The following is an 18,665-nucleotide window of genomic DNA, read 5'->3' on the forward strand; positions in this document are numbered from 1 at the left end:
TACGGGTGCCTGGGCTCATCGCCACCCTCAGCCTCTCAGTGGGGGATCCTTCTATCAATTGAAGCTGTCGTCGTCACCCCCACCCCCACCCCCCGGTTCCCAACCGCCTTTGGGGTAGAGCATTAAGGTGCAGTTTCTGCAAAGCCACTTTATGAAACGAGAGCAGTTGAATATGCTCTCGGATGTAGGAGTAATTATAATTCCCAAGTTTCTCTGAACATTTTTCTAACTGGATCTTTTTGTGTCGTAGTCTCAGAATAGACACACTTGTGGGCTTTCCTGGGCTCAAAATAGTTGTGAGATAGGGGTTGAAATCGACATCTGAGTTTGAATTATAACAACTCGGGTACAACTTTTGATTGGATGAATTTCACCAGCCAAATGTGGCTCCTTCTGCAAATCCAGCTTCCTTTTATGGAAGAACAAAATCCCTGCGCGAGGGCTGGGTCTCGAAGCCGGCCTTCCTCAGCGCGGTGGGCTCGGGGCATGAGGGCGGGGTCCACAACTGGCCGTGCTGATTCCCCGTCTCCTCGGGTGGAGGCGTCAGATGGAGACAGGACCCCAGCCGCCAGGTCTCGGAGCCTGAGAGTCCACAGGCCTACCCGGTGGGGCGCGGGGACCAAGGGCCTCGGCTCTGAGGCCAGACGGGTGGGGTTAGAATCTCGCCTCCCCCACTTACGGCCCTCGTGACTTTGGGCAACTTTCTCCACCTCCTGTGCCTCAGTTTCCTCTTCTGTCAAGTGGGAGAACGATGTGCCCATCCCCCTGGGTTCTTGTCAAGATTCAGTGACCTGATGCACGTAAGGGCCTCAGAGCAGTGACTGGCACAGGACGAGTGTTGCTTATTTTCATTGCTTGGCCCACAGCAGGTACACAGTCAATGTCTGGGGACCCAAAGCGACTTAGAAGTCATCGGTCCTCCTACTTCACAACTCAAGGTATGTCAGAAGGCACACGGGGGTCCCTAACAGGGTAGGTTCCGTGGGGACCCTAGTGGCTGCCACAGATTTGGGCGGCGATGGCCTTGGTCCCATGCCAGCCCCAGACATGCGAGGGGAAGGGGGACTCTCACCCTGGACTCGAGTCCGTTCTTCAAAACTGCACTCGAAAAGCTTAAGAAAAGGAAAAGCTGTCCTGGTCCCCCCGTCCCCTGCCCCCGGTCCAAGGGGCTGTGTCTCAAGGGACTGAATCCATTCTCCAATGCAAGAAACCTCACAGCAGCTCGATGACGGACACGTCTCACCTTGGGGGACCTGTGTCTCTGGCAGGGCCCACGCTAGCCCTAACCGTCTGGTGGAAAGAGAATCACTTAACTTCACTTTTTTAAAACCAACATTCTATTGATGGAACTGAGACCGTCTCATTAGTGGATCCCCTCCTGCCCTCCCTGAGCCTGTGCGGAGAAGGGCGGATGGGGGCATTGAGGGCCCGTCTGGTTAATCCTTTTGACCTGTGGCCGAAAGGTCATCCTGCAGGAGCCCTTGGAGGGCAGGGCGGGGTCTACGGTGCCTGAGCTGGGTGCCAGGCCCCTGGTGGGTCTTCCGGGCTGGTGACACCAGCCAAAGGAAGACACAGTCAGACCTCCTGCCCCGAGGGCTCTTTAGCCACAAAGAGATGAAAGAAACGGAGAGAGGTAAGGAAGCCAGGCTGCTGGGGATGCGCCACCCCGGGCGCGGCTCAGCCCATGACCCCGTGGATCTGCAGCAGAGGGGACCTCGGGCTCTTGACCGCAGCCCCACTCTGTGTGGTTTGGCCGAGCCTGCAGCCCCGGGCGCGATCGATCGCTGTCCGAACGCTTCCATTATCATTGTATCACATGCCCCCGCGTGAAGGCGAAGCAGGAATAAATACGGAATTAAAAAAAGAAAAGCGATGGCAGGCCCTCCTCGCTGCTAGGAAAGTTACCATTTCAAAGCCTCCACGTGTGATGCCCCTTCGCTGCCCCGTCGTTCTGTTTCGTGCCTCCACCAGCGTCCGGCACCAGGGCCACCTTTGTGTCCCGTCCCTCCGAGCACCTGGCGTGGTTCAGTCCGTACTTGGCACACCACAGGCGAGGAGAGGCACCACAGGCAGGAGCTCCTCGGAGACCCAGCCCCCGGTGGCCGGATTCTAGGACACAGCGGTGTTGACGGAAGAGCCACGAAATACCGCTCGTTCGTCCGACACTGTTTTCTCGGCGGAGGGGAGTTTGTGTTGGATTAAGTGGGCACGTTTTAACGCTGTCGTCCCCCGACGTCCGACGAGTGCATTCACCTGCAGGACGTCAAGATCTAGAACACGTGCAGCACCCCAGGAAGCTCGGAGCATCGTTTTCACAAGGGAAGTTATTTTTACGGATTACACATCTCACACACACACACACACACACACACACACACACACACAACTCGTTTTATTTGTGAATTGAAGGTAGCTTTCCAGCTCAGAACTTCTGGTCGATCGCAGCCTAAACAAGACTGTTTTCTACAAAAGGGGACGGTTCCCCATCACCCCGGTGCCGTCCAGGGAGAAGCGTTCTTTTCTCGGGGGTGTGGGGATGGGGCGTTTTCATGGCGTGGCTAAGTGGGAAGGTGGTCGGGGCCCTGACCCATTGACTCCTTGTCTTGGAGAATGCCATGGTGTTTTCTTCCTCGAGGAGAACCCTCTGGCCCTAGTAGACCACAAGCCCTGGGAGGCAGATGTAGCTGTAGCATCCTGAGGCCAGCATGCCCGCCGCCTCCTCTGGCACCTTCCGTGAGTCCCCATCACCTGTTCTGAGGCCCCCTCTCTGGGTGTCAGGTGGCATTTAACACCTGGATTGCACTGACCAGCAAGGAGAGGTGGCTGACCCCCATGCGGGCTTGGCAAAAGGGCAAATCATGAGACTACGCACCAGCAAGTGGAGCAGAGAGATGCTTCCCTTCCCCATCCTCACTCCCCAAATCCCAAACCTGCTTCCTCACCAAATGCCACTCTCAGGCCAGCCACGGAGACGGCGCGTGCGATGAACACTAGAGAGAGAGGATGCCCAGGAGGGGCTGGGGCGGTGCTCCCTGCGGCCACGCTGTGTCCAGAAGACAAGGCTCCAAGCCGTCGGGGGGTGTGGCACCTTACCTTTGAGGGTCCCGAGAGCTCGCGACCACTGCCTGGGCTCTCTGATGCCTTTGAGACCCTGTGCCTATAGGTCGGTGTCCCTGGAAAACTCCTACACATCCCTCAACAACCCAGCCTGAAAGTTACCTCCTCTGAGATCCCTGTCGATCTGCCGAGTCAATGCTTCTGAGTTCTCTGCCTTGTGCTTCTCCAAATTCCTTTGCTTTGTATGTTTGTTTTTTTTTTTTTTTTTTTTTAATGGAGCCTATTTCTTTAAATTTACTTTGGGGATCTCAGGGGCAGAGCTTCGAATAAATCCATCTTCTGGGCTGAAAACTCTATCTTCCCTGATCCCTGGAAAGCCCCGCCCTGCTTCACTTCCTCCCTCCCTCGCCCCTGTGGTTCCCACTGTCCCTCCTCCCGGTGCAGCCCACACCTTGCACTGATGTGTGTCCCCGGGACTGGGCGTGTCTTCCCCACGAGAAAGAAGCTGAGAACACAGCCTGGCACAGCACTCGTGTCCGTCCAGCTCCCTTCTCTCCTGGCGCGCCCCCGCCCCCACTCTGGTTTCTGTTGCCAAAATTCATGCTGCCATTTTGGGACCCCAGGGAGTGGGAAGCTTTGAGGCAAGAAGATAGGGCTGTGGCTCCAGATGTCTCCCACCCCCCACATCTGGGTCTTTTTGGCACGGAATGGTTGTAAGACTTTACTATTCTGAAGTCCCGAGAAGACCGCCCAGCCACCAACGCCTCCAACACTGTGTCTCCTCCCGTCACAGGTCAGCTAAGAAGGCCCCGGCAATTTTCATTACCCGGAGGGTATTTTCATCATCCAGACACAGATTTCAAATCAAAGCGATTATCCTAGCCAGGATCGACCCAGGTCTCTCACGAATCCTTGGTCAAAATGAGTTTTCAAGAAGTTCTGTCTTAAATTATTTTTATGGATCGTTCCAGTTTTCGGTGAATATTTAGTCTGCAGCTCACCCAAAATCTCCCTCTTTGTGGGAGGGGGGGGGGGGTTGAAGAAAACTGGCTTTCATTTTACAGTTTTTGTCTTGGTCAGCATTTCTAACGGCAAGAATGACAAACTTTGCTTGGGAAAGGCCGGTGCCGACAGCTGTGTTTTATTATTGAATATTTCTGGGGGTGAGCTTGGCTGCAGCTCTGTTTATATTGCTTGTAAGATTTCATGCAGGACCCCGCGAGGTCGTGGGCTTTGTCCGAAGTGTCTGGTGTGCTTGGCTAATTCATTCCATCCCTTCTTTCCCGGTCCCTTTCCTTTTATTCGTTTCCAAGAGCAAACGGAGCGCTGCCAGCAAATGGAATCCGACGGAGGGTGCTGCGGACCCCAGGTTTCCAACACGCTTCCGGGTCCACGACGGTGCAAGGGGACTGTCTTGCTCTGGGAACCCAGGAGTGCCATTTCTCCGCTAAGCCCCAAGGTCAAGCAAATAAGCTTCAGTTCTGTCTTGACACAGACCTTTTGGCAAGCACTCCCCCTGGCTCAGCCCATCAGATCCCACTGCTGGCGTTTTGTGGGGGGGGGGGGGCTCTCTGCTCACAGACAGAGAGGACCTGCGTTTTGTCTCCAGAACCTTTTTGGTTTTGCTTAAAGCCGACAGCCAGTCTTGGAGCGTTAAACCTGGCTTTGGAGGAAGGAATGGGGTCTCGGCCTCTTGCATCGTCTCTTATTCTTCGTGAGCACGAGACGAATCCCACAAGAGAAGGCACCGAGCGACCTGGGCTCCCCCTGCCCCAGGCCATTTGTTTATGCATTTGCTTTGTCAGCAGACATTGCTGTCAGCTTCTGGGTGGGTGTAGATTCGAATCAGCAGCCATCGCCTTGCGCCCCCCAAAAAGATCGCCTCCCATCCCCTTGCCTACACAGTGGGAGCCCATAAGTCTCTGTTCGGTGTCTGCAAATGTGGGAAGGGGTTGCCAACTTGTCCCGGTCGCCTCTGCTCTGTCCCCGTAATGAGCTTGTGTCTCTGGGTCCTTCCAGACTCGTTGGCCTCTCTTTTTTATGGTGCTGAGTCCTACGAGAACTTCAGGCTTGCCTGTGTTCCCACTGGAAGCTGTCTCTTCCACCAGACGGGTGCACCCAAGGAAGATTTTCCTGGGGCTTGGAGACATTGAGAGGATTCGCATCCCAAAGGCACAAACGACATTGGACTTGGCCTCATTTTTCCTCCAAAGCTTCTCAGTCAGGTCTGCAAGGTGGGTCGCTCACCCGCAGGGCAAGAGCCAGGACTCTCAACGGGTGGTTCACTCCCTCCTGCGTCTGTTCCTCTTATGCCGATTCGGCCCCTACCACGTGCCAGAGAGCCTGGAAGCACCCGAGACTCGACCTTCGCCGTCCTGAGCACCTGCTCGGCTGGGCGGCTGGACGCAGCTGAGCTCCACGCAGGATCGCACCAGCTTTCGGGGGCGTGGGTGGGGCCTTTCTGAGCCAGCCCCTGAGGAGTGCCAGAGACCTGCGGGTCGGGGCAGGGCAGGCGGGAGGTGGGCTCCCTGGGAGCGGCCAGTGAGTAGCCTAACCCGTCTCTCCAGGTCCCCGGGAGGGGATGGGCAGGTTCGCAGCAGACCCAGGGGTGGGGAAGGTCAGCAGATCAGGAGGGAGTGGGGGGGAGCCCTGGGATTCCGTGAGGATCCAGGGCCCTGGGCTGGGCGCCTGAAACCAGGGTTCCAGGGCTCTGCCCCGTCGGCTTCTCCCTCCTATCCTTCCCCTCCCTTCCTGACACACCCCCAGCACCCTTCCCTCTGGGCATCTGTCAGTCTGCGCCCCCACAGCCCAGCAAGGCTGCCTGCTTTTCTCTGTTCTAAGACCCTCAGCCTCTGCTCACTCCACCTCATCTGCTGGACTTTCCCGGTTCAAAGTCCTCTTTTCTGCATTTGCCTAAATCGTGGGTTATTGGCCAATGCTTTGGAGTCAAATGTCCATCTTGATCAAGCGGCCTGAACGCACATGCTGTGTGTGTGTGTGTGGGGGGGGGGTGGTGGAGGTTTCTAGCAGCCCCATGTCCTTTCCTCGCTGGCCCTTGGGGGCAGCCCCTCCACCCCATCCTTCCACGTGACCTCCCGGCGTCCCCCGAGCCCCGTGCAGAGTGTGGCTCTGGAGGCCTTCTCTGAAGCGTTACCTGAGCCATTTTTCTTCCTGAGGCTGGAGCGCACTGGCGTCCCCCCACTTCTGGGGAGCAGGCTGGGAAAGGCACCCGGTGTCCACACCTGTGCCCGCTGCGGGCATCTGTGAGACCAGGCAGCTCCCTGGTCTCTCCTGGGACTTCCCTCATGCTGTCCTCTCATACTGCATCCTCCAAAACTGAAGGGAAGTCACCTGCTTCCGGGTGATCTGTGCTCGACGCCGAATCCCAAGGCAGGAGCGAGGCAGGGGTGAAGGGCAAGGGGTGTCCAATCTCTGCAGATTTCTAAGCTCCTTCGTGCCGGCTTTTTTTCACCTGTGAAATGGGAACCATAAGAGTGATGGGCTTGGGGGACCTAATGGCAGGGGACACAACGTCACCGTGACCTCTGCTTTACGAGCACGGCCTGAACCACTGCCCCCAGTCCCCACAGACCTCAGGGTCCGTTTCCACACACACACACACACACACACACACACACACACACACACGATGCTTCTGATCACAAAGGACATTCAACCACGATTAACAACTCAAATCGCCTGGGGGCCCCTCTGGTTCCAGATGCTTTTTGCTAATTCCAGACGGTTGTTTTGTTGGTGGTAAACTAGTGTCTTCGTGCTCTTGGCTTCAGTTTGCGAGAGCAGGATTTCTTTCCAGCCCGAGCGTCTCCTCCCCGGATCCAGGCCACAGAGGCGCAGGCTGTCAGATGCTCTGCAGCCCTCAGGCTGAACTGCAGGTGTGTGAAACGCTGGGTACCAGGGCCTTGGGCCTGGCCACCTGCGGGGGAGCCCCAGGGCCCCGGTCCTCCGCCTGGCCAAAGAGCCTGCCGCCCGGAGACGCTACATGCTTAAAGAAACTGCTACCCGAGCCCTCATTTTCTGCATGTGATTTTTTTTTTTTTGTCTAAGTTGAATGGGTTCGCTCGGGGCTTCTTAGATTTTACTGCACCCACTCAACCCCTCTGGAGGTTTTGTTAAAATGTGGATTTTGGTTTGGCAGTTCTGGGATGGGGCCCGGGGTTCTGCATGTCAGATCAGAGCCTGCTGCTGGTCCCAGGACCCCACTTCGAGCAGCAAGGGAAGAGGGGCTGGCAGATGGCCCTCGTGTGGTTGGTGCCTGGCAGGGTGTCTGGGGGCTGCGGTGTGTGTGGATTCCAGGGAAGAGGCAGGGAGAAGGGTCAGCTTCGGGAACAGGGACGCGGGTGGGCAGTGACTGGCCTGCATTTGGCTCATCCTTCAGGCCCGGGGTCCAGAGGAAGAAAGGCTGACAGCTCCGTCCCCAGGGGCTCACGGGGCTCCGGGACCCCTGCCTTCTCTCTGGCATCGCAGACGAGGACTCTTCAGTTTTCCTCAGCCCTGACATTGGCCAACATAGGCCTCCGGGGGCATCTTGCGTCACTGAGGCATCCAGGCCCCGGCCGGGGAGCACCAGCAAAGCTCAGGGCGTCCCAAGGACAATACGGTCTGGCTCATGTTTAAAGATTTTTTTTATATATATATATTTGGAAACCACTTCAAACTTTACAAAAAAGTTGAAAATCAAAATCAAAATGCTACAAAGAACGCCCATTGACCATTTACTTGCATTTACTGACCGTTACCATTTTATCCCTTTGCTTTACTGTTACGTGTTCTGTCTCTGTCTTTGCTGTCTCTTACTCTCTCCCCCCACAGCCCACCCCCCACGTGCACGCGTAGATTTTTCTGAGCCTTTTAAGACCACTTTACCCCTGTAAGATTGTGTCCCTTTCCGAAGAAGGGGGGGGCTGCCCTCCTGCACAGCCACGGAGCAGGCAGCACCATCAAGAAAGTTAACATGAGCCCCGTTCCTTTATCTGATCCTTGTACAGGATCAGAACTGTACAACTGGCCAAACCCTGTCCTTTACAGCATTTTCTCCAGCAGGGGCGGGATCCGGTCTAGGGCTGGGTTTTGTGTTTAATCGTCACCGCTCTTTACCATCCTTTAACCTGGAACGTTTCTGCAATTTTCCTGTGTCTTTACGCCTTTGACGCTTTTGAAAAGTGTACAGCCCCTCCTCCCCACCCCCTTCTTAAAAACGATAGAATGTTCCTGTTAAAGTCAGGCTGGACCTCGCGGCTGGCCCACGACGTGCTGACGTGCGTTCTCCCCGGGAACCCGCCAGCCTGCGCCGCTGGGATGCTGATTGCCTGGTCAAGATACTGCCTGATTCCTTCCCTGCATAATGACTATTCCTTGAGACCATGTGATTACCCGGCTCCTCAGCAAGTTCACCCATTGGTGGCCCCGGCCCCGAGCAGTCTCCGCCACTGTGGTGACCAAATGTTTCCCCTTGTACAACCTTCCGTAGCTGCGTCTGCACTTGGCATCCTGCTTTACGCAAGAGCCCTTCCTCCCCCACTCATTCATTCGTTCATTCATCTACTTATTATCGGTATGGACGTATGAATGCCAACTTTTCCGCAAGGGTTTATAATTCGTTACTGTTCCTAATTATTTCAAACCCATCCCAGATTTGGCCAGCGGGAACCACTTTAATCTGCTCTTGGGTTCTTCTGACATGTCTGCATCATTTTTTTTTTTTTTTTCTTAGAACATCCTTACTCTCTGGAACAACAAGCTGTTTGAGGCTGACCTAGTCCCTTCCTTGCCCTGGCCCTGGAATTAACTGTTTCTCTAAGGAGCCTGTTCCTTTCCATGGGGAATGGTTTTAGGAACTCAGATCTAGGTACTCGGGGACACTGATGGCTATGGGACGTCTTTGTTTCTAGGCTTTTTCAGGAGACAGAGCTAAGAGATGTCGGACATACAGACGTAGTTGTATGTGAACACACACACACACACACACACACACACACACACCAGAGATAGATGCGTCTTGGAAATCACGTGCTCCCTCCACATCTCTGTGCGGACCCAGAAGTTTGCCTGTCAGACCCGCGGCCAGGCAGGGCGTCGTGTCCAGCTGCCAGCATGCACGAGGTCCCTCACCTCTCAAACTGAAGTCGAGGTCCCGTGAAGAAGCCTGCCCACAAATGGTCGAGCAGCTGGTGCTACAAAAGCCTGCCTGTAGCCACCCAACACGGGACACGTCCCCGGGCTGTCCTTGCTCGGGGGGACCCTCCGTCGGGCTGGCAGAGACTTTGTCGAATCCACGGATGGTCCGACGCCCCCACTGCCCGGTCCTGCGTCCCGTCCTTTCCTTCTGGACGTTGTTCTGCGAAGCCCTGGGCACAGCCAGCTTCACCTGCACCGCGGACCTCCCGTCCCAGCCCTCGGATACCCCTTCTCTCCTGATGAGAATCCTGGCTCTGGACACTTACACGCTCGGTTCCACAACCCAAAGCAGCCCCACTGTTGTGTTGCTCAGACAGCATACCAACAACACCTGTTCAAAAGATGTGAGTTGACGTTGCATGCAGGACAGGTTCAGCCTTATCCCTGCACCCCGGCGCTGCCCAGGACCGTGTGAGGAGTTCGTAGAGTTCGTTCTTGCTTTCTTTCCCTTTTCCTTTCCCCCCCTCTCAGTGTGGTGACGTCGTTCATTTGAAATACACTCGGGTTCATTTGTCTGTTCCCTTCCGGTCTTAGATGGATTGTATTGATTTGGTTTTTACGTTTTTGGACACGTAGGACATCAGCGTGTTCCCAAATGTCAAAACCGGACTGAAAGGCGTAAGCCGGCAAAGAACCCTCCCTCCTGGATCCCTTCCCCCGCCCCACCCCTCCGTGCTCATGGGAATCAAGTTCATTGTTTTCTGGTTATCTCTTCTGTGTTTTCCTTTCTTCGTATGTTTTCCTGTTTCCCCCTTTTCTTACCCAGAAGGCAGGGCATGCACTGTGATGTTTAGAGTTGGCAATCACTCTGGATTCATGCGTCGAGGCCTTGCTCGTTCTTTTGTGCAGCTGTGCGGTCCTCCGTGGGGTAGAGATGCCTTAGCCTATTCATGCCGCCCCTGCTCGTGGAATAGTCTGCGATTACAGACCATGGTGCAATGAGCGACCTGTGTGTGTGCGTTTCCACATCGTGGGAAGTGCATCTTTGGGGTAAATTCTGGAAGCAAGATGGCTGGTTTGGAGGTAGGTGCATATATCGTTTTGTGTGATATTTTGCCTAATTTTCCTTGATAAACGCTGGTTCTACCACGCTGCACCTCCCACCAGCAAGGCGAGTGAGGGCCCTTCCCAGTCTTGCCAATGGAGCCTGGGGTCGAGGTTTTGACCTTGGCCATTCTGGTGGGTGAGCCACGGTGCCTCAGAGAAGCCGACGTTGGCCTTTCCCTTGCTTGTCTCCTTTCATTTACTAAAATGCCATTTTATGTCTTTGTGAATTAGCTGTTCATGTCTTGTGGTCATTTTCCTAGATGATTTTTGGTCTGTTTTCCTTGTTTTTGTGTGTTTGTTTCTTTGTTTTTGTTTTTGTTTTTTTGTTCTATGTATTTTAAACAATATTAATCTTTTATCTCTGATGGATGCTGTAGAGATTTCCTGGCAGTTTTCCCTTTGTCCTTGGATTTTGCATATGGTGCCTTTTGCCATGCAACAGGTTTTTCTTAAGTTAATAAAAATCTTGTTAAATTTGTATGAAACTGTCAGTCCGGGTTTTTCCTCATAGTCGAAGTCTTCCCCTCCACCCACGCCTCCTTCTAAGGCTTGTACGGTTTCACTGTTTCCTGTGGATCTCTGACCCACGTGGAGTTACTCTGGTGTTCGGGATGAGAAATGGATTAATTTTATCTTCTTTCCAAATGGCTGTCTCGTTGTCTCCATACACTTATGAGTCGGATCGCCTCAGCACTGGGCTCCTTTTTAATTCTGTCACAGATGACCTTGGGGGAGCGGTGGAAGGAGGGGGCCGTGGGGACAGGGCTTGGATGGTATTTCCTAGTAAAGAGCGGGCTGGCCTTTGTGGGCTGAGAGGCCTCTTCCTTCGGCCTCCCTGGACTGGTTCTCGGCTCCTCGAGGCTCCAGGATGCTGGGGGCCCTGCCTTGTGGGTGATGTGCTGAAACGCCTTCCTGGTCCACCAGCAAGATGGCCTGCCCCCGGCGTCCCTGGGGACCAGGGTCCCTCTGACCCAGGAAGCATGGCTCCACCCTATCACTGCCAGGCCAGGAGGCGGAGGGGGAGCACAGGCAGACCGTGAGAACCTCTGAATTCCTCTCAACAGAGAGTCGTGAGATCGTCCAGCCTTCGGAACATCATTCTCCCTTGTCTGCACTTGAGAGATCAGTTTGTGACATGGCGTGCTCTTTACCTGCTTGGACTCAAGGTCGGCAAAGGCCGAATTTTGCAGTTAAAGAAGCTCGGCGAGTTCCCAGGGCCACGCACCTGAGGGTCCCCCAGTATGGGAGGCCAGGGCTGCGATGCCTTCTTCCCTTTCACATGGTTTTTGCTTGGTTGGAAGATTCAAGTACAGTGGGTTTCTGAGTTAGGATTTGGCAGGAGGGAGGAGGGCACGGGGTAGTCGCCGAGTTCATGGAAAAGCAGAGGTGAGGTTGGGGGCGGGGGGCGGGTGGGCTGCGTTCATCATCTCTTCCCTGACGTGGCCATGATGTCCCGGGCTGGAGTGCCGTGGGCCACAGGGGGTTTTCACGCTGGCAGGGCAGGTGGCCAGGGAGTGGGGTTCTCCGTGATCAAGGCCACCCGCTGCTAGGCTCCCGGTTCACGGTGAGCCGGTGAAGCCCCGATGCGACCAGCGGAGAGGAGCTGGTGGTCAATGCCCGTGCGCTTTGCTCCCGCGTGGCGGGCTCTGAGCACGTTTCTCTGGCCCCGAGGGTTCCAGTTGGCCGGAGCCGTGCAGACAGCAGACCCAGCTGGGCAACTACCCTTGTCTTTGCTCTCTTTTCTTTCGCCTCAGTCGTTCACTCCTCTCTGCTTCTGAGATGACCTTTACAAAACAATCCGTACCGAGCCTTGCCTCAGGCTCTGCTTTTGGGGGAATGCAAAGTAAGACCGGTCTCCTTCCCTCAGGGTTTGCCTGTGGCATCACGGGCACTGGAGCGGGATCTCTCTCTGCTGTGGGGCCACCCTGGACCTTGCGGGGTCCCCACCTCAACCCCCTGGTTGCCAGTAGCGGCCCCAGCCCCTCCATCTGTAAAGACTGAAAATCTCCAGACTCTGGCAGACGTCCCCGGAGGCAAAACAATTGGGAATGAGAACCAAAGCCGACCGCCAATGAGGTCACGTAAAGGAGGGAAGAGTCCCCCGGGGACCTTGGGGCCTGGGGGCCTGGAGGGCAGCTCCAGGGAGAAAGGTCCCATCCCATCCCCATTCCGTCTTCAAAGGAAGCTAGACACTGAGGATCAACGTCCTTTCTTTTCTGACTTCACGAACGGAGTTGGCCAAAGCAAACACACGTAAGGCCCAGCTTTGGCCCTTGGCCCCCAGTGAATCGTCCTGTTTCCCCACAAAGCCTCTGGTCCTGAGGATGACCCCAGGCTTTTGGCTTCTTGCCTCTCTGCTGCTGGGAGCCAGGCCCATCGGGGGCCTGGGAGACGCAAGGCTTCCTCTTGTTCTTGGAATATCTCCAGTGATTTCCCAAAAGTCCCGAGGCCTGGCAATGCGGCCCGTGGGGAGGGAGGGAAGCATAGGCAGGCCGTTTCCTGGGAACCCCAGGCTGAGTCGGGGAACGAGGCCCACGGGCCTCCAAGGTCTTGCCGGCCACACAGCTCCCAGCAGGGCTCTCAGAGCCCAACACCCTTCGGGGATTGTCCGCACTTTAGTGCCTTCGAAAGAAACAGAGCCTAGAAGCTGAACTGCGCTAGACGCGGGGACAAAGTCCTTCCTGCGGCACTGTACCCCGGCCCACTCCCCGGCCTGGGGCATGAAACCCGGATTCCAGGTCCCGCCTGCACCCACTCACGTCAACTTGGGTGAGACACCGAACCCTCCGTGATCCCTTCCGGGAGGAAGTCGTGGGCAACATCTCCCCCACACCTGCTACGTACCTGGTTCGGTACGACATTCTACCCCTGAACCTGCCGGAGTATGGGCTCCACAAAGGTCAGGAGCTTGGCTCCTGGAATTGTCACAGTCTCCCCAGCACCCGGGTGCCTGGCGCGGGACAGGCGATGAAGGAACACCCGCCGAGGAGAGAACGCCTGCACTCACAGCCGCGTGGGGGGCAGGAAAGGCTAAGCGCCAGAGAGGGCAAGTAGCTTGTTCGAGGCCACACAGCCGGCCGCCGGGGACACCCGGGACTGCCTGCCTTTCAAGTCTGCCCTCTTAGCCACTCGGCCACCCCCGCCGCCAGGTGCGCCGGGAGGACCAGACACTGAGCTGTCTGTTCACTGAGCAAATGAGCATCAAACACGGAGACGAACGGCCTGGCCGGAAAGGACCACACTCAGTGAGGTGCGTGCACCTGCCCATCACGGACTTCCCGGGGCGGGCGCTTCCTACGGTGCTGTAACCCGTCACCCACACTTAGCAGCTTGAAACAGCACAGACTTACGGCCTTACAGTTCCGGAGGTCAGAAGTCTGAAATGGGTCTCGCTGGCCAGGAACCAAGGTGTTGGTGGGTCTGCCTTGCTTCTGGAGGCTCCACTCTCCTTGCCTTTCCCAGCTTCGAGGGGCTGCTGGGGCCCCTTCCTCTGTCCTCAGAGCCAGCGCTGACCTCTGCTCTGGCACTGGCCCTCCATCCCCCGCCCCCCCCGGCCCCGTTCCTCTCACGAAGACCCTGGTGATCACCGTTAGGCCCCACCCGGACGACCTCATCGTCGTTCACTTAGCCCCATCTGCAGAGCGCTCCCGCCATGTCAAGCGACAGCTACACCCACAAGTCCTGGGGATTATGGAGGGGACGTCTCTGGTTCAGCAAGGCCAGTTTGTGGAGATGTGTTTCCAGAACTGCAGAATGTCTTGGCGAGCCTGGGCCGCCGTCACAAGAGACCACAGAATGAGGGGAGCTTCACACGACAGAAAGACATACCTCTGGGCCCTTCTAGAGGCTGGGAGCCTGAGACAGTCTGGGTGCCGGCGTCGTGGGGTCTGGCGAGGGTTCTCCCCGGCTTGTGGCCAGAAGAGTCGGAACAGAGAGCCGTGTGTCCCCTCTTACCGAGACCACTGGTCTTCCTGGATTAGGACCCCCCACTCATGACCTCATTTGATCTTAATTACCCCCCAAGATAGTCACATTGGGGTTAGGGCCTCGTATGAATTGTGGGGGGGGGGACACTTCAGTCGACAGCACAGGCCATCGGTGACTGTCCCCGTGTCCCCATGTCCACCCCTGGGAACTACATTCCCCGGGCTGCCTGTGAGCTGGCTGCCTTTTACAAAATCCCTCAAATGGAGGGGTGGGCGCCTGGGTGGCTCAGTCGGTGGAGCGTCCGACTTCGGCTCAGGCCATGATCTCCTGGTCTGTGGGTTCGAGCCCCGCGTCGGGCTCTGTGCTGACAGCTCAGAGCCTGGAGCCTGCTTCGGATTCTGTGTCTCCCTCTCTCTCTGCCCCTCCCCCACTCGCATTCTGTCTCTCTCTCTCAAAATAAATAAATAAGCTTTAAAAAAAAAATAGAGGGGCACCTGGATGGCTCAGTCGGTTAAGTGCCTGACTTTGGCTCAGGTCATGATCTTACGGTTCACGGGTTCGAGCCCCGCGTCGGGCTCTGTGCTGACAGCTCAGAGCCTGAAACTGCTTCGGATTCTGTGTCTCCCTTTCTCTCTGCTCCTCCCCCGTGGGTCCCTCTTTGCGCCTTCGTGGTATTCTGTATGTTGTAAGTGCTTTATGACAAAGAGCTGTTACTTTTGTTACGAAAAAACACCAATAAAACATATAATTAAAAAAAAAAACCCAAGGCTTTCAAGTCCAGTGCTGCCCAAGAGAACCTTCCGTGATCAGGGACATGTCTTTATACCATCCAGTTCAGCAGCCACTCGTCACATGTGGCCACGGAGTGCCTTTGATGTGCCCAGTGTGGCTAGGAAGAGAATTTTAAAAAGCTTTTTTTTAATATTCATTTATTTTGGGGGGAGAGAGAGAGAGAATCCCAAGCAGGCTCCACACTATCAACGCAAAGCCCGATGTGGGGCTCGAACTCATGAACCGAGAAATCACGAGCCAAAGTCAGACGCTCAACCGACTGAGCCACCCAGGCACCCCTAGGGAGAGAATTTTAAATTTAATTTCACTTCTGCTTACATTGAAACAGGTTACCATGTGGGAAGACACAGCTCCAGATGCCTGTAAGATTCTTGGGGGCGATGTGTCAGGACGAACAAAAGTTGGCCCTCCTTCCGAGAATTTCTCGCCAGCGTGTTAACACCTGTGTAAAAAGTGTCTTGGGCCAAAAAAACACACAAGATCATCCAACAAGCAATTGCCGTGTCCAGCCTCGTGAGGGGTCAGGGTGGAGGGTACAGAATAAATGCCAGGCGGGCTCGGGGGGTGAGGCGATCGTCCCTGGGCCGGCAGGTGGGTGATTCCACGGGGGGGGGGGCAGGACTTTGGGGTAGATGGCCCCGAGGACCGCGAGGAACCCGCATCCTGCCATCACTGTCTCCTCCCTTCCTCCTGAGCCCGATCCGCCCACTCAGCAGGCTCCAGGACGTGTCCCTCGGGTGGGGTGCAGAAGACAAGCCCCCGCTCTCCCCCGGATCCCGGTCCCCCAGACCAGGCCTGCAGAATGCCGGGAACCTCAGGGAAACAGCTACTTCCTGGTGGGTTAACAACTTCGGGAAGTAACTCCCTCAACGTCATGGCCTTCCCCTCTGGCCTCCTGTGTGCAGCTCCCCTCTGCCTCTGTTTATTAAAAACTGACCAGGGCGCCTGGGGGGGCTCGGTCAGTTAAGCGTCCAACTCTTGATTTCGGCTCAGGTTGCGATCTCACGGTTCGTGAGTTCGAGTTCCGAATGGGGCTCTGCGCGAACAGTGAGGAGGCTGCTTGGGATTCTCTCTCTCCCCCTCTCTCTGCCCCTCCCCCGCTCACTCTCTCAAAGTAAATAAATACACTTTAAAAGAAACAAGAAACTCACCACCCCAGTGTCCTCTCCCAGACCTGCTTGTTCATTTTGTCAGCCCCTCGGTCGTGTCTCACAGAGATGGTTGGACCCGATCTCACCTGTGGTGGGACGGGGGAGAAGGAGCTCCCAGGACGGGAGAAGACGGGCCATCATGGAGACCCAGTGACATGTGGGCTCCGGGAGGGGCTCTCAGGCGTGACCACGGTCCATTCTCCAAATCACCCCTCCGGCAAACATCCTGCCCTCTTAGGAGGAAAGAACATCGAGGTGTGTGGAGAAGGAAAGCATCTTGCCCAAGGTCCACCCACAAGTGAGCTGGGGGGCTGGGATTCTGGAAGATTCTGGAGGATTCTAGCATCTGGGCTGTTGTGCTGGCCATGGCCAGCACAGCCTCCCAGGAGAGACAAATACCACCACCCACAGGAGTGGCTGGAAGAGCGGATTCAGAGCACAGAAGGGAGAGAAGGCAGGGGCAGGGGAGGAAAAGCTTTGGGTGATTGATTGCGTGATTCGTCTAACCTAAGACCAACCGCAGGAAGCATTTAGCCGCGGTGGTGACGGTGGTAAATTTCTGAATGGTGTAACTTATGCTGCAGACGGCTCTTCACGTACCCGTTCCTTCAATCCTGCAGCTTCCCGATGAGGCAGTTCCGCTGTGATCCTCCCCATCCGACAGGCTCAGGATGGGGAAGGATTTGCCCACGGTCACTCGATTGGTGAGGAGTGGATCCTCAAACCCGGATCTCCAAAGCTGGTGCGGGGGCCTCTCTTCCTGGGCTGGCGGAACAGAAGGACACACCCCCAGAGCCTAGCCGTGTCCCCGTCACATTTTGCCTGCCCTGACGGTGACCGGGGCTCCCAGAGGACAGTCCCATCAGGACCATCAGAACTCAGCCCCAACGGGACCCGGAGTGATTCTGACATCTCCCTTCCCCTCCTGACGTAGACAGCCGCACGCCGTCCATCCCTGCTGGCCCTGTGGACAAGAGCATCTCTGAGGGTCCGCCCCACCTCTGATGCTCAGGGCGAGCTATGGACCCTCTGACTCATGGAACGGATGGAACGGAGTCTCCCTCCTTCAAACAGCAAGAGGCATGCGTGACAGCCTCCGAGGAAGGCAGGGAACGTGGAGCTGGGGACCCAGGCCGGACGAGAGGAAGACCCCCAGGTGCCCAGGCGAGGTTCCCTAGGGTCTTGGCAATGCGGCCAGCCTGGTGCATCAGCAACCGCCCAGCCATCCGCGGTCCCTCCATGTCCTCCCCTCGCTAAGACGAAAAATAGGGTATTAGGGGTTTAATAAAAAAAAAAGCGGGTTTTGAAGTCATGGTGACTGGACCCAAGTCTCATCTCAGCCGCTTACTCACTGGCCACTCAAGTTCTCTGACCTTCTTTATCCCTCCTGTGTACATTAGAAGACAATGGTACCCACGACGTGTGTTCATTAGAAATAGATCAACAGGTGAGCGATGGGCCTAAGGTTGTGGGTGCAGAACCTGACTTGTCCCAGGGAGTGGGTCGCGTTTGGTCGCAGCCAGCCGTGATGATTCTTTTCTACTTTGTCAAACACTTGCTTTCCTAGCCTCCTTTGTAACGAGGGGTGGTTATGTGATCCACTTTCAGATGAGGAGAAAGGAAAAATTCTACTGGGGTGCATCTGGGAGTGCTTTTCTTCCTGAATAAAAAGACTGAAGCTTTGGGGGAGAAGGCCCTTGGGCTCTGCCCTCTTTTTCCTGCTGGGGATGCTGCATCCGGGGCCATGATGTTTGGGGCTGTGGTAGCCACTTTGTGACAATGAGGCAACCAGCTTGAGGATGAAACTTCAATGGGTGTATGAAGGGGCAGTCTGGATCCTTGACGATGTTGGTGGGTGTCTAAGCCGGCCTTATGACCTTATATGCCTGTTTAGGCGAACAGTAACTATTCTTATGGTTGGGTTTTCCATTGCTTGCAGTCAAAAGCATTCCTATCATAAGCCGTTGAGCGAGGCTGATGGGCAGAGAATGAGGGTCTCTGATGCAGCGGTGGGTTTGATAGGATTGCAGGGGAAGCAGAGGGCTTTTTCCAGAAGAGTCTTGTGAGTTGCAGTCTGGGTCCCTTAATGCCCCTCGCAAGTGCAAGTATGCGTTGGAATTACATCTTGTTTCCTTTTGATTATTCCGCTGTGTGCTCTGACCAGCCGAGACGGAGCCTTGTAGAGAAAGGGTTATTTGGATTGCATTTGAAACCACAACTTGGGTTCTTAAAAAAATTCAGGAACTGCAAAAGAGGTAGAACCAAAGGAAGTTTGCACGAGGACGGTCATCTGCCTTAAGTTTGCGCTTTTTCTTCGGAATGACTTAGGGGGTATAAAATCAGCTTACTGCCAAAGAAACTAGAGAAGGGACCCTGATTTCCAAGTATAGAATATTCAAAAAGTCAGAACCGTAACTCTCGGAGAAGCACACAGTGAGAACACACCACAGTAATTTTGTTCATGGACGAGGGAACTTGCAGAATGACAAAGTT

Source organism: Panthera onca, chromosome A3 (genome assembly GCF_046562875.1).
Source record: "Panthera onca isolate mPanOnc1 chromosome A3, mPanOnc1 haplotype 2, whole genome shotgun sequence".
NCBI lineage: Eukaryota > Metazoa > Chordata > Mammalia > Carnivora > Felidae > Panthera > Panthera onca.